This window comes from Trachurus trachurus, assembly GCF_905171665.1.
Source record: "Trachurus trachurus genome assembly, chromosome: 13".
Classification (NCBI taxonomy): domain Eukaryota; kingdom Metazoa; phylum Chordata; class Actinopteri; order Carangiformes; family Carangidae; genus Trachurus; species Trachurus trachurus.
The window spans coordinates 3,060,437-3,072,493 of record NC_139892.1 but is presented as its reverse complement, the minus strand read 5'-3'; the positions used below and the strand labels follow the sequence as shown (position 1 = coordinate 3,072,493).

At 43.1% G+C, this 12,057-nt stretch overlaps 1 protein-coding gene across 1 annotated transcript in view; it reads right to left on the bottom strand.

Annotated features, from left to right (window-relative positions):
* Window positions 1-12,057, bottom strand: part of LOC310995680 (protein NLRC3-like) — a gene marked incomplete at its 3' end in the record, with an annotated part of 65,421 nt that overhangs the window by 25,418 nt on the left and 27,946 nt on the right. The window lies entirely within an intron of this gene.

Genomic DNA, 12,057 nt, shown 5'->3' with positions numbered 1-12,057 from the left:
TGTTTTTACACTTACAAAAGACATAAATCAACAAAATCATACAAAAAAATTAAAATTTTAAACTTATTTTAACCGCTTTATTTGACATGCATGTTGGCCATTAAGAGGGTGGGACAAGAGAAAAAGGCCATTTTAGGGGGTGCTTAGAGTTATTTTGTATTTTAAATAATATTTTGGAACCAGTTTTTGTATAACTATATTTATATTTTGTCTCAGAGTAATTATAATTTTCACCACAAATGCAAGTTTTGGAATTTCATGCATGATTTATTGAAAATGAATGGGTGGGACATTGTCCTCCAATTCTGGAATGACCCATGTATGTTCATATACTAGGCTATATAAATAAACTTATACAACAGTTAGTTCCGACCGGTCCCAACCGAGCAATTTGATTGGACAACGAGACATTCCATAGTGCTGATATACAGTATAACAGCACTGGGACTTTTCACAGACATAATCACTCCGCTGTTCAGCTGGACAGGAGCTAAGCATGGATGTATTATATGAGCTAAGTCAGAGCTACGCTCCCCATACAGGAGCTGCCCCATCTCTCTGCTGCTGCTACAGTTATAAACGGACCTGAACATTAAAACCTGGACCTGACCTGGTCCGTCTAATTGGCGATAAATCTCTACTAAACCCGGCTGGGGAAAAAATCGCCGCGGGGGCAACTACGTTTTGACGGTGATGTGTTTTGATATTAGCGTTAGCTGTTGTTAGCCACGTAGCTCAGCTACTTAGCTTCAACTGTGTTTACATTGATTACATAGATGATGAACAAATGTAATACGGTATCGATAACGTCTCTGTATGTCTTCACGCTGGTCCTGTTGCTGCGGTGCTAATCAGACACGGGCTCAGAACCAGAACCAGCACTGGAAGCAGCTCGTAGCTAGTAGCAAGCTAGTTTAATGTTTATGTGTTGCCTGGCAACAGCCTTGTCTCCCTTCCAGTTGCAGAACTATTTCTGTTGGCGGAGCCAAATAAATGATTAAATAAACAAACAAATCATAATCTCTTGTAGTTTATTACTGTTCTAAAATGCGCTCGTAGCACTGTTGTATAAAAGCAATATCACACTCGAGGTCGGTGTGATTATCTGCGGCACTCGGCCTGCGGCCTCGTGCCTACGACCGAATCACAGCCGTGCTGATATACAGTACAACAGCACTCCCTCTCGTGTGATATTGCTTAAATGAATCATTAATAATGTTGGTAGATCATTTTGACTTGGTCACTTGAAAAGTATAGCTCTCAGGCTGAAAAAGTGTGAGCACCCCTGCCATAGACTGTAAGGTAAATCCACAATATTTCCAGTTTGAACAGAACTTTGACAGGTGTTTAGGAGTGGCCGAACCTTTGTTGTTTTTTTTTCAACTTTATTTAAAGTTGTAGCAACAACAACATTTCAGTCTTTCCAGCTCACATTCGTTACAACAGTAACAGCATACTTTATCAGAATCAACCTCTGCGGTGTAATGTTCATACATTGTACAATCATTTGATAGAGGTTTTGAGCTTTAGCAGCATCATTCTGAAGGACACTCATCTAAAATATGATTTAAATTTTATTTTTTTTATTTTTTTTTTGGGGGGGGGGGGTTCTGTCCTCTATTTGTGTGTGCAATGTGGCCCGCTGCGCACGCGGGCCACTTGGACCTCAAAACCCATGTGGAATACAGCCCAGCTACGCCACTGGGACAGAAACACGGGTCTCTATCTGCTCTGCTCTGAGCCGAGGAGAAAACTTTTCTCGTATCCTACAAGTTTTATCCAATGAGGAGAGAGAACGGCATGAAGGGCTGTGTGTGCAGCCAAGGGATGCGCGTGAATGTGGTGACGTAGGGACCAGAGTCCTGCTTCGGGTCGGATCCCCGCGGGTATCCGACGGGTACCCCGCAAAAACGGTGTTCAACGGGTGGATAACAGTGTTAATTTTGTCAGCTATTTTTCAATTTAGTTTTAGTCTTAGTCTTGTGTCAAATGCCCTTATAAGTTTTAGTCATATTTAGTCAGCTTGTATTCTTTTTTGTTTAGTCACATTTAGTCGACGAAAAGTCTTGGCATTTTAGTCTAGTTTTAGTCAAAGAAAATCCAAAGTATTTTAGTCTAGTTTAAGTCAATAGTCTTTTTTTAGTCTTTGAAAGCAAATTGACAGTAATGTTAATCACAACTAATCTACTCAAACCAATAGATTAATTTTAGTCTTTTTCTCAATCATCTCACAAGATTTATGTCATTATTGACAGGCAGCTGTCAGATGAGCCAACTTTCCAGCTTGTGTGTGCGTTTATGTAGGCTATTTGCCAGTATCTAAACAGAGATGAACACACACACACAGCGCAGAAGCGACCGACCAGCACGGAGACGCGTCTACGCCAGGGACACACCGGCCGCAGAGCGCCGCGAGTAGCCGAGAAGCGGAGCCCTTTCATGTTAACGATTGTGTCGTTCACACCATATCCAGCCATATCGCCCTGGTTCACAGCAGCAGCGCCGCGGCGCAGCCGCGTGCGATCCTGTCAAGCCGGGCAGGAAGTCGCACAAAGAAACAGCCAGAGAATCCGGTTAATTTTCAAAATAAAACACAGCGATTGACAAATGCAATGATATGAACGGGAGGTGCTCCGGCTTGCACATGATCTCCGTTGCTCGGAGCTTCGCAGCGATTCCGCTGCCGGTTTACAGCGCCCGCACCCCCCCTGCAATGGCCATGCGCCCCCCGCCCCCCCTAGCCAGTTTGTAGCCTACTCGCCGCACATAGCACATAATGTGTGTGTGTGTTCCTCACTCAGGCACACACCCACACACACACCCCTGGCAGCAGCGCAGGAGGATAAAAACATGACATGCATGCATCCAGTGAAGGCACTTTTTGGATTGTAGCTAATTTAAAAGTCTGTGACGAAAAAAGAAAGAGACATTTTATTAAGTTTTTATTTGATTAAGTAGATTTCGTCTCGTCTTTTTTCGTCAACAAAAAATGCGTGTAAATTTCGTCACAGTCAGTGTTTAAGGGCATTGATTTCGTCTCGTCTTCGTCTCGTTTTCGTCATGAAAAAAACCATCGTTGACGAATATTTTTCGTCTCGTCTCGTCTGACGAAATTAACACTGGTGGATAAGCTGTCTTGTGAAAATTCACGGGTCGGGCACGGGCGGAACTCAAATGAACGCGGGTGGGTACGCGGGTGTATGTGTGTAGGCCTACAGAGGAAAACTCACGCGCAGCTGCATGAACCAGCGTAGCAAATCTTCTTTTTTTTTATCACTCACGGCAACAACAGAGCAGCATCTTGATGTAAATAAACGATCTTTGGCCGCTCGTGTGACCACTCACAGCTTTACCTGGAGTTTAGCCCGTCATGGCTTGACTGCTCGGCTTCTGGGTAAGCTACAACACACTGATGGGATCAATGTAAAGGCCGAAGTGTCCTGCTTTCATTAAAAAAAGAATTACGTCGCTATCATTCTCCGTACCGGAAATAGCCGCGAAAGAGTACGCCCCCCCCCCCCCCCCCCCCCTCTCTTTTCTTTAGTACGGATACCCCCGTTATCGCCGGTGATGACGGCGATCTAACGGGTAATATTGACGGGCGGGTCGGATCCGGGTTGTAGTCAGAAATAATCACGGGTGACGGGTCGGGACACGGGCTTAAAAACCAACGGGTCGGGCGGGCGCGGGTTTCCAAAATTGGACCCGTGCAGGACTCTGGTAGGGACGAGGACCAATAGATCCATGACGAGGGCGGGGGCTGCTAACTCCATCGGCTGACAAGAAGTTATGGTGCGTTCAAGGCAACCCGTAACTCGTGTTTTTCCTACCTGTGAAGTCGTACCAGTTCGATCTGGTACGAGTTCACGGGTCGGAAGTTACGAGTGGCCGTTATAGTGACTTTCACAGGTAAAACAGGTCGGAAAAACACAAGTGGGTTGCCTGGAACGCTACAAAGTCGTAAATCGTGACTTGAAGCTGTAATTTACGGTTTCAAAAGCCTGCCTGGAACGCAGCATTAGCCAAAACGACCGGATTGCTTACTACTGCTTTAAGTTTCCCTCTTAGCTCACATCTCCCCTCTCTTTCCTTGAACATTTTTTGAATGTTATTAAGGAGTACATTTTTCTTGGCTTTGTATATTATCTGTGCAGTTTTAATTTTTACTGTCAACAAACTTTAATACTCTCCATTTGATAAACAGATTATTGATGTGGTGGTTTACATAAAGACAAAACATTAAAAAAGATAACTTCATAAAACAACATAAAAACAAAAAACAAGAAAACACAGAGTTAAAAACAGGAGCAAAGAAGAATAAAAAAGTAAAAATAAAAATAGATAAAGTTTGAAGTTCTTAAAAAGAGCTCAGCTATAAGCACATGAAAAGAGAATTGTTTTTAACCTGGATTTCAAAATGCTGAAGGTGGGGCTGATCTCAGTTCTGCTGGTAGTTTGTTCCAGTTGTTGCAGCATCACAGCTAAAAGCTGCTTCACCATGTCTGGTCTGAACTCTGAGCTCCACTATCTGACCTGAGTCAGTAGATCTCAGAGCTCTACTGGGTTTATACTCTACTAACATGTCATTCATGTATTCTGGACCTAAACCATTCAGTGATTTGTAGACCAGGAGCAGAACTTTATCTCTTCTCTTAAGGCGGCACAATGGGCTGTGATTCTGCTGGGACCAGTGTTTTTTGGATATAGGCTCATGCTGAACATTGTATTGATAAACTCATCAGTCATTCTGTGCTTATTGGGATTTAGCAGATCAGTGTTTAATAGATCAACGTTTAGCTTCATTGTTGAAAAGCACTGTGCTGTGGAGCCGTGGTTCTGCTGGAGTTCTTCACCAGCCTCTGACAGAACCTCCTGAACCTGAAGAAGGTTTGAACTGAGGCTCAACAAGACTTTACAGAAACACCATCATCTACCTGATTGGAACAGTGAGGTGGACCTGATGTGGACTCAGTGATTAGAGGAGCTGGTGTTGCTCCCTGGGCTTCATAAAAAGCAGCAGACTGGTGTTTATCCAGGCTGTGTCACAGTCATGTGAACTCTCTAGCTCCTCATGTGCTCATGTTAAACAGGAACTATGCACGACCCGGTGTCCCAGCTCTGGTCCCAGCAGCACCACGACACACAACCCATAATATCTTGTTTATAACAGATAAGACTACACAAATATACACATATGATAAATAATGTTATCCACCGCTCCATGGATTGTCTTCTGGTCAGCTTCATTGAAAACAAATGCACATGACCAGGTGGAGGAGGAGGGTTAGCAACACAGAGGAGAAGCTGCCAGACTTGTAGAGTTCCCCTTTAAATGTCACATATCAGTAAATGTATTGATTGTCATGTGTCAGTGGTAGGGTTGCAAAATTCCAGGAATTTTCAAAGTTGGAAACTTTCCTTAATGGGAATATATGGGAATTAACAGGAATATATGGGAATAAATTGGAATAAATCCGAAATTTACAAAATTCCAGTTAACAAAATTCCAGTTCAAATTACAAATTTCAGTTCCTTAACAGGGAACTTAAATATAGTTGGGAGAAAATATATTGTAGCATAATCTTAGCTAAAGCAACCAGATTTAATGCAAGTACACTTGAATATGCTATTCCTCAGTCACATGCACGGACTACTCAGTACGGGTCACTCAACATTCATGTTTTTGTTGTTCAGTAAAAGAATTGATTGGTCATACAATTAAAACTTGATAAAGTTCTACTCACAAATAAATCTGTTGAAATGTCATGTTTTTTAATTGTATTATTTTGCATGGATGTCTGCTTATGACAAAACAAAATATATACATTTATGTTCTACAGTTTGTTTAAGTTACCCCCAATTTCCAGTTAATTCCCATAAATTCCCATAATTCTCATGGAAGGTTTCCAATTTGGAATATTTCCAAAATTCCCCAGTTTAATATCCCATGGAAAGTTTCTGGAAATTTACTGGAAATGTTCCGCCCCTTTGCAACCCTAGTCAGTGGTTAATGTTTGATACAATTAATATTTGACTGCAGTGGCGGCCGGTCAATAGGGGGCGCTAGGGCGCCGCCCCCATCAAAATTTCAGGAAAAAAGTGTAGACACAGTAAACATAAATAACATAATAAAAAGTAATTACCATATCTGTTCAGTGTTCACTCATACAATGGGTTTTACTTTGAAATGTGTAAGCCTTTCCATTCCATATTGGGTTTATTCTGGGTTGTTTCATAAATTTCAATAGCGAGGGGCGCCAGCCTAATGAGTGTGTATGTGGCCTCTTAAACTTTTGGCTTCCATGTGACTTCATGCTGGTCTCTAATTGGTCACTTCAAGATTCTCGTCCGGGCGCAGCTCTCTGCGCCCGTGGCCAATCAGCGCGTTTGGGTCATTTTTTCATCCAATCGGATTGATTCATGATACCTGACCTGTCAATCAAAGTCACTCCCCTGGCAGCGGAGACGTGCCTGTCACTCAAACAGTTACAGACGCACCCGCGTGCACACGGAGCAGACAGACAACAACAAAACAGGAGACAATGGCGGCCGCAGCAGAAGAAAAATCAGTTGTTTCAGGTTATGTTCAGAGTTTCATCCTAAAATCGGCTATAAAGGCGCCGCTGTTTCACTATTCAGCCTAACTAATTTTCAGCTGCGTCACCTTTACTTTGAAAGTCCAGTGGAGCTGGATCAGAACGGAGCGTTTGTACGGAGGGAGAGATCAGCTGATCCGCTGCTGACTGCTGTTTACTGCTGGATGTGAAGTTAGCAATGCTCTTTGTTTATCTTATTTATCTGACACCCCCCCCAATTTATTTTAGCACCAGCCGCCACTGTTTGACTGTTTGCTAAAGCTCATTGTATTGCAATGATCTGTCCTGTAGCTTTTACAGTGTTTGATGAAACAACACGTTCTCACTCCCAGTGCGTCAACAGCCTGACGAACGGTCACTGTCCCTCATAGTCACATGCCTGACTCATTAGGTGCCCGTTTTTCGTCAGGTTTTGACGCGCTCGGCTTTCAGTTGATTCCAATGCAATCCCCTTCGCGGCGATATGTGACGCTCAGAGCAAGTGATCCAGCAGCCGACCCGGCTGCGGCACTGAAAGACGCTATGAGCGTCAGTCCCATTGGATAACTTTTTCCCCCTAAAGCTTTATTGAACCTGATGCTGCTGTGTCTGACGGCAAGGGCGTAATTTCTGTTATCATTTATTTATTTATATAGTGATCATGTTGTTGGTGCAGAATAATCACTCAATCAATAAATAAGTGGGTTAGATTCTCCAAATCTTTATGGCGGCTTTTCATTGGTAAACAAACCCTGGACTCTGTCCTATAATTTTGTTTCGTCCAATCAAATAAAATGATCAAATACTCCTTTCCGGAGTCAAAATCCTTTAGGCCGATCGGCCGTGATGAGTTAACTGCTACACTATTAAACCCTTCTAAGCAATGTAAAATGCAATGTGACCTCAACTGACAGTATTCATATTACAGCCCGGACCTAATTCACCGACGGACGGACAGCTTCCGCCGACTGAAACTATAAACTCATTAATTTCACCCTGGTATCTTTATATTACGCGGCTCATTGATGCTTATTCAAACAAAACGTAGTAAAAACTTGTAGACTTGTGTATATTAAATTATGATCATTCATTTATCGATCATAGATAGGATATGACGTCAATACCTTCGGCGCCAGCGCTAGACAAAACAGCGCCACTCTGAGTGTCTACAACGCAATGACAACACCTTAAAGTGTGTCAGGCCTGCTGAGTGTGATCACAAGGAGTGAAAATTAAGCCATGTTGATTTAATTAAACAAAATGTGAATAAACAGAGGAATCAAAACAGTTAGAAAGATCTTTTTGAACAAAGTCCAAATTATTCAAGTTAAAGCAGAAGTAAGTGATATATTTGTGTTAATATAAGTCTTAAATAGTTATATCTTCCGACAGCAATCACTTACATAGAGTGTTTGGACCGAAACACGGGTCTGTCAGTCACTCTGCTCTGCTCTGAGCCGAGGAGAAAACATTTCTCGTATCCTACAGTTTTTATCCAATGAGGAGAGAGAACGGCATGCAGGGCTGTGTGTGCCGCCAAGGGATGCGCGTGAATGTGGTGACGTAGGGACGAGGACTGTTATGGTGCGTTCAAGGAAACTCGTAACTCGTGTTTTTCCGACCTGTGAAGTCGTACCAGTTCGATCTGGTACGAGTTCACGGGTCAGAAGTTACGAGTGGCCGTTATAGTGACTTTCACAGGTAAAACAGGTCGGAGAAACACGAGTGGGTTGCCTGGAACGCTACAAAGTCGTAAGTTGTGACTTGAAGCTGTAATTTACGGTTTCAAAAGCCTGCCTGGAACGCAGCATTAGCCAAAACGACCGGATCGCTTACTTCTGCTTTAAAGGAGCTTGAGGCAAGATCAAGGAATAAAACTCACTAGCGATACAACGGCCGTAGCGGCCGTCAGGGTTACTGCAGCCATCAGCCAAGCTGGTGCGGGAGCGCGCATCAACTCTCCACAGCAGTGCAGCTGATGCTGTGACAGTGACACTGTGGCTGAATTGGAAACGGCACAACGTTACTATACCAGTGTTTTACATTAATCAGCCGCCACAGTTTCGTTTGGGTCCGCCGCAGCAGTCTCTCACAGAAAAAAAGAACAGCTTTCACTCTCTCATCTCTGCCAGTCAGCCCCTCTACCTGCTGTCTCTCTCGCGACACACACACACACACACACACACACACACACACACACACACACACACACACACACACACACACACACACACACACAGTCAAGTCAAACAGGAGTGCAGATGGTCTGAATATGGAGTAAGGGCTGGAATTTGATTTAACTCTGTACTTCCTCTGAATTAAATTCATTCATTAAATTTATTGATTTTTCACTATAATTTACTAGTTATAGGCAGCACTAGCCTATACTGTCAATCCCCCTATTTCGATTTGATATCACAACTTCACAAAGTTGAAGACACCTGCTGCACCTAGTCTAATCTTTGTATGACTGAATTATTCTGCATAAGACCCTGACTAATACTCATAGTAATGCTGCATTAGCATCAAAACAAAGTAGGCTAAATAAAAAATGATAATAAATAAGTAGTCTAAGAGAAAAAGTGGAAAAATCAGGGGCCCACTTTAGTATTCTTTCAGGGGCCCCAGAATTCCTAGCAACGGCCCTGATTATCTGACTAACTTGCATATTTCACTCCGTGGACCGGCGGATCAGCTGGTGTACAGTGTGTGCTGTATAGCCTACTACTGTATGATCCCTCTTCTCTCTCTCTCTCCATCGCGCTGTACGTCTTCACAAGCCATACACTTTCTACACAAGCGCACCTTCTCTCTCATGTTGAGTTCCATATTAAGACAGGTGCGTCAGTGCCAGTAGATCGTCGCGGAATCGCGCGTCAGGCATTTGGCTCTCCTAATGGGAATGGCTGGTTTGACGTGACTTTATCATTAAAAATGAAGAGAGAGAGAGGGAGAGAGAGAGCTGTCAACCACTCTAGACGCGTCAGGTCAGCATAGCGCAGGGGGAGGGATATTAGTATTCTGTGGTGGAAAAATAGACTCATTCATGAAATTTTATTGAGAATTGCGCGCACTCCTCTCCCACACTCTAACCCACACAGGTAACTTCATGTGATTACACACACACACTTAACCTAATGTGGTTACAGCTCCTCCATATCAGTGCTTATAGAAAGATGATCATGTGTCTGTCTGATCAGCTCTGTCTTGACCTTAAGATCGTGGGTTTGATGAGCTCTATGCACAGCTCCACTACTTCCTGAATTTGAGGCAGGTCTTTCATTTCCTGTCTTACATTATTGGACAAACTGATTAATCCAGGTGTGTCTGAGTAGTCACAATGGTCAGACACACCTGGATTAATCATGTTGACAGAGATGGCAAAACCGGCAGTAGCCCCGTGGGCCTTTCAAAATTTCCCCAGAGGAAATTTTCTAGTTTATTTTATTGTCCTTTCTTTTTTTTAACGAGTCCGTATCTGACTGTGCACCTTGAATTTCGTTGTACACATAAGAACAATGACAATAAAGTATCTTGAATCTTGAATGGTAACAGGAAAAATCATTGTCTGGTAGGATTAGTAGCTGATGGTTTTTGTGCTGCTCTACATCAGTAGGAAATGCACATCACACATACAACTGATTCACATTGTTTTATTTGATTCAGTGAAAACACAAAGAAAAATAAATCCCATGTAATTCATTCTATTCAGCGTCCATACAACATGATGTTTGTTTCCAGTTGTGTTTCTTGTTGTGTCTGTTTACCTGTGACCAGCTCACTAACAGCCTGTAAAGTTGAACATGAACAATGAATGTGTTTTTCTCCTCAGTGACGCTGGCGGCTCAGAGACTTTTAGCTTGGTGATATTAGGCAGCTGAGTAAAAGTCACCATGGTTTTTGTCCTGTAATAATCGACGCTTCCATCTTTAAAGGAAGAGGAAGAAGTTTATAAGAATCACTGAGAAGAGTTTAAAAAATCAACTGATTTAATCCATGAATGTGAAAACGTGAGTGAGAGACAGAGACAGAGACAGACATGTAGAGACTGAACTGTCTGTTCAACAGTGAGAAGGTTTCTGTGACAGGAGGAGACTCTACCCACTTTCCCACTAAAATTAGCTGGTTTTTTAAACGCGGGTCGACCTGCTAACAATCGGCATTTTGCTCCTTTCCTATTGACCAAAATGAGCTGGGGGATCAGACAGAGCATTAAACCAGCTGCCCCGCTCTCATCTGCGGTGTGAGAAACACCGTGTCATGCCACAGCCGCCTGCCCAGGGGCCTCATTTATCAAAGAGGGTGTAAAACTGCTACTAAATATTTGCGTACGGCGAAAAGACGAAAATGGCGTACACCCTAAATATTTACACCTTTTTCAGATCAATCAAACTGTGCGTACACACAACTCTCCGCAATAAATCACACCGGACCCAAGAATGGTGCACACGTGAACACACCTCTTACTCCGCCCCCAGAACGCCTATATACAACTATATATGGTCAGCACGTGCATATTTAATTAGCCATGTGCGCTCTGTGGCGCAGCAACAAGTGACAACAAAGTGACAACGGAGACAACGGGCGGAGGACGGGGAAAAGAAGCGAAACTTCTCCGCTTCTCCGAAAGCAGATACACGGGCAATAACTCAGTCAGAAAAATGATCTTGCACTTTAATAAGCTACAATAAAAACAAAAACCTCCCAAATCTCAACAAAAGGGAGCAGAAAGAAGAAGAATCTTATGTAATCTGCCCGTTTATCCCAGAAAATCTTCTTCTTTTTTTTTACCTAGATGTTAAAACAATGTAGGAAGCAGGACGATAGTTACCATTACTTTGCACGCCTTCCCACTACACAGTTACAGCTCTACTGGACTCGGTTTAGGTCATTTTCCATTACGTTGTCTCACTCTTTATTCTCTCCTCTCGTCAGCTCCAAACACACGTGCACCTCGTTAACTCAGGTGACAGATTAATAACAGTCTAGGCTGCATCAGTGTGCGCTGCTGCCGGTGTGTTTTTAAACTTGGATGGTTTGATCCTTGTCAGACGTCACATATAGCCTAATCAAAAAAGCAAAATCCACAATCCGCTCTGTTTATCAATTAACACAGAGCCTAGTGTTATTATAGAGCGGGTTGGATTGCCAGCATCAACGGTCCACCACTACCACAATTACTTCAAAAAATCCTACTGTGCTCTTCTAAATGTACTCCGCTCCTCTCTCCCTCTCACACTGCAGTTCTCTGACTCAGCAACGGTGTCGCCAATTCCTCCTGTTCCTCAAAACAGGTGTAAATCACGGTACGCCAGGGTCAAAATGGGTGTAAATGTCCGCACTTTTCCCCGTCAGGTTTTGGCTTGATAGATCCCAAATTTGGCGGAGAAAAGTGCGTACGCACAAAATGGGGGGGAAAGGGTGTAAAAAAAGGTGTATCCACAATGATAAATGAGGCCCCAGGAGTGTAAGGTCCGTAGGC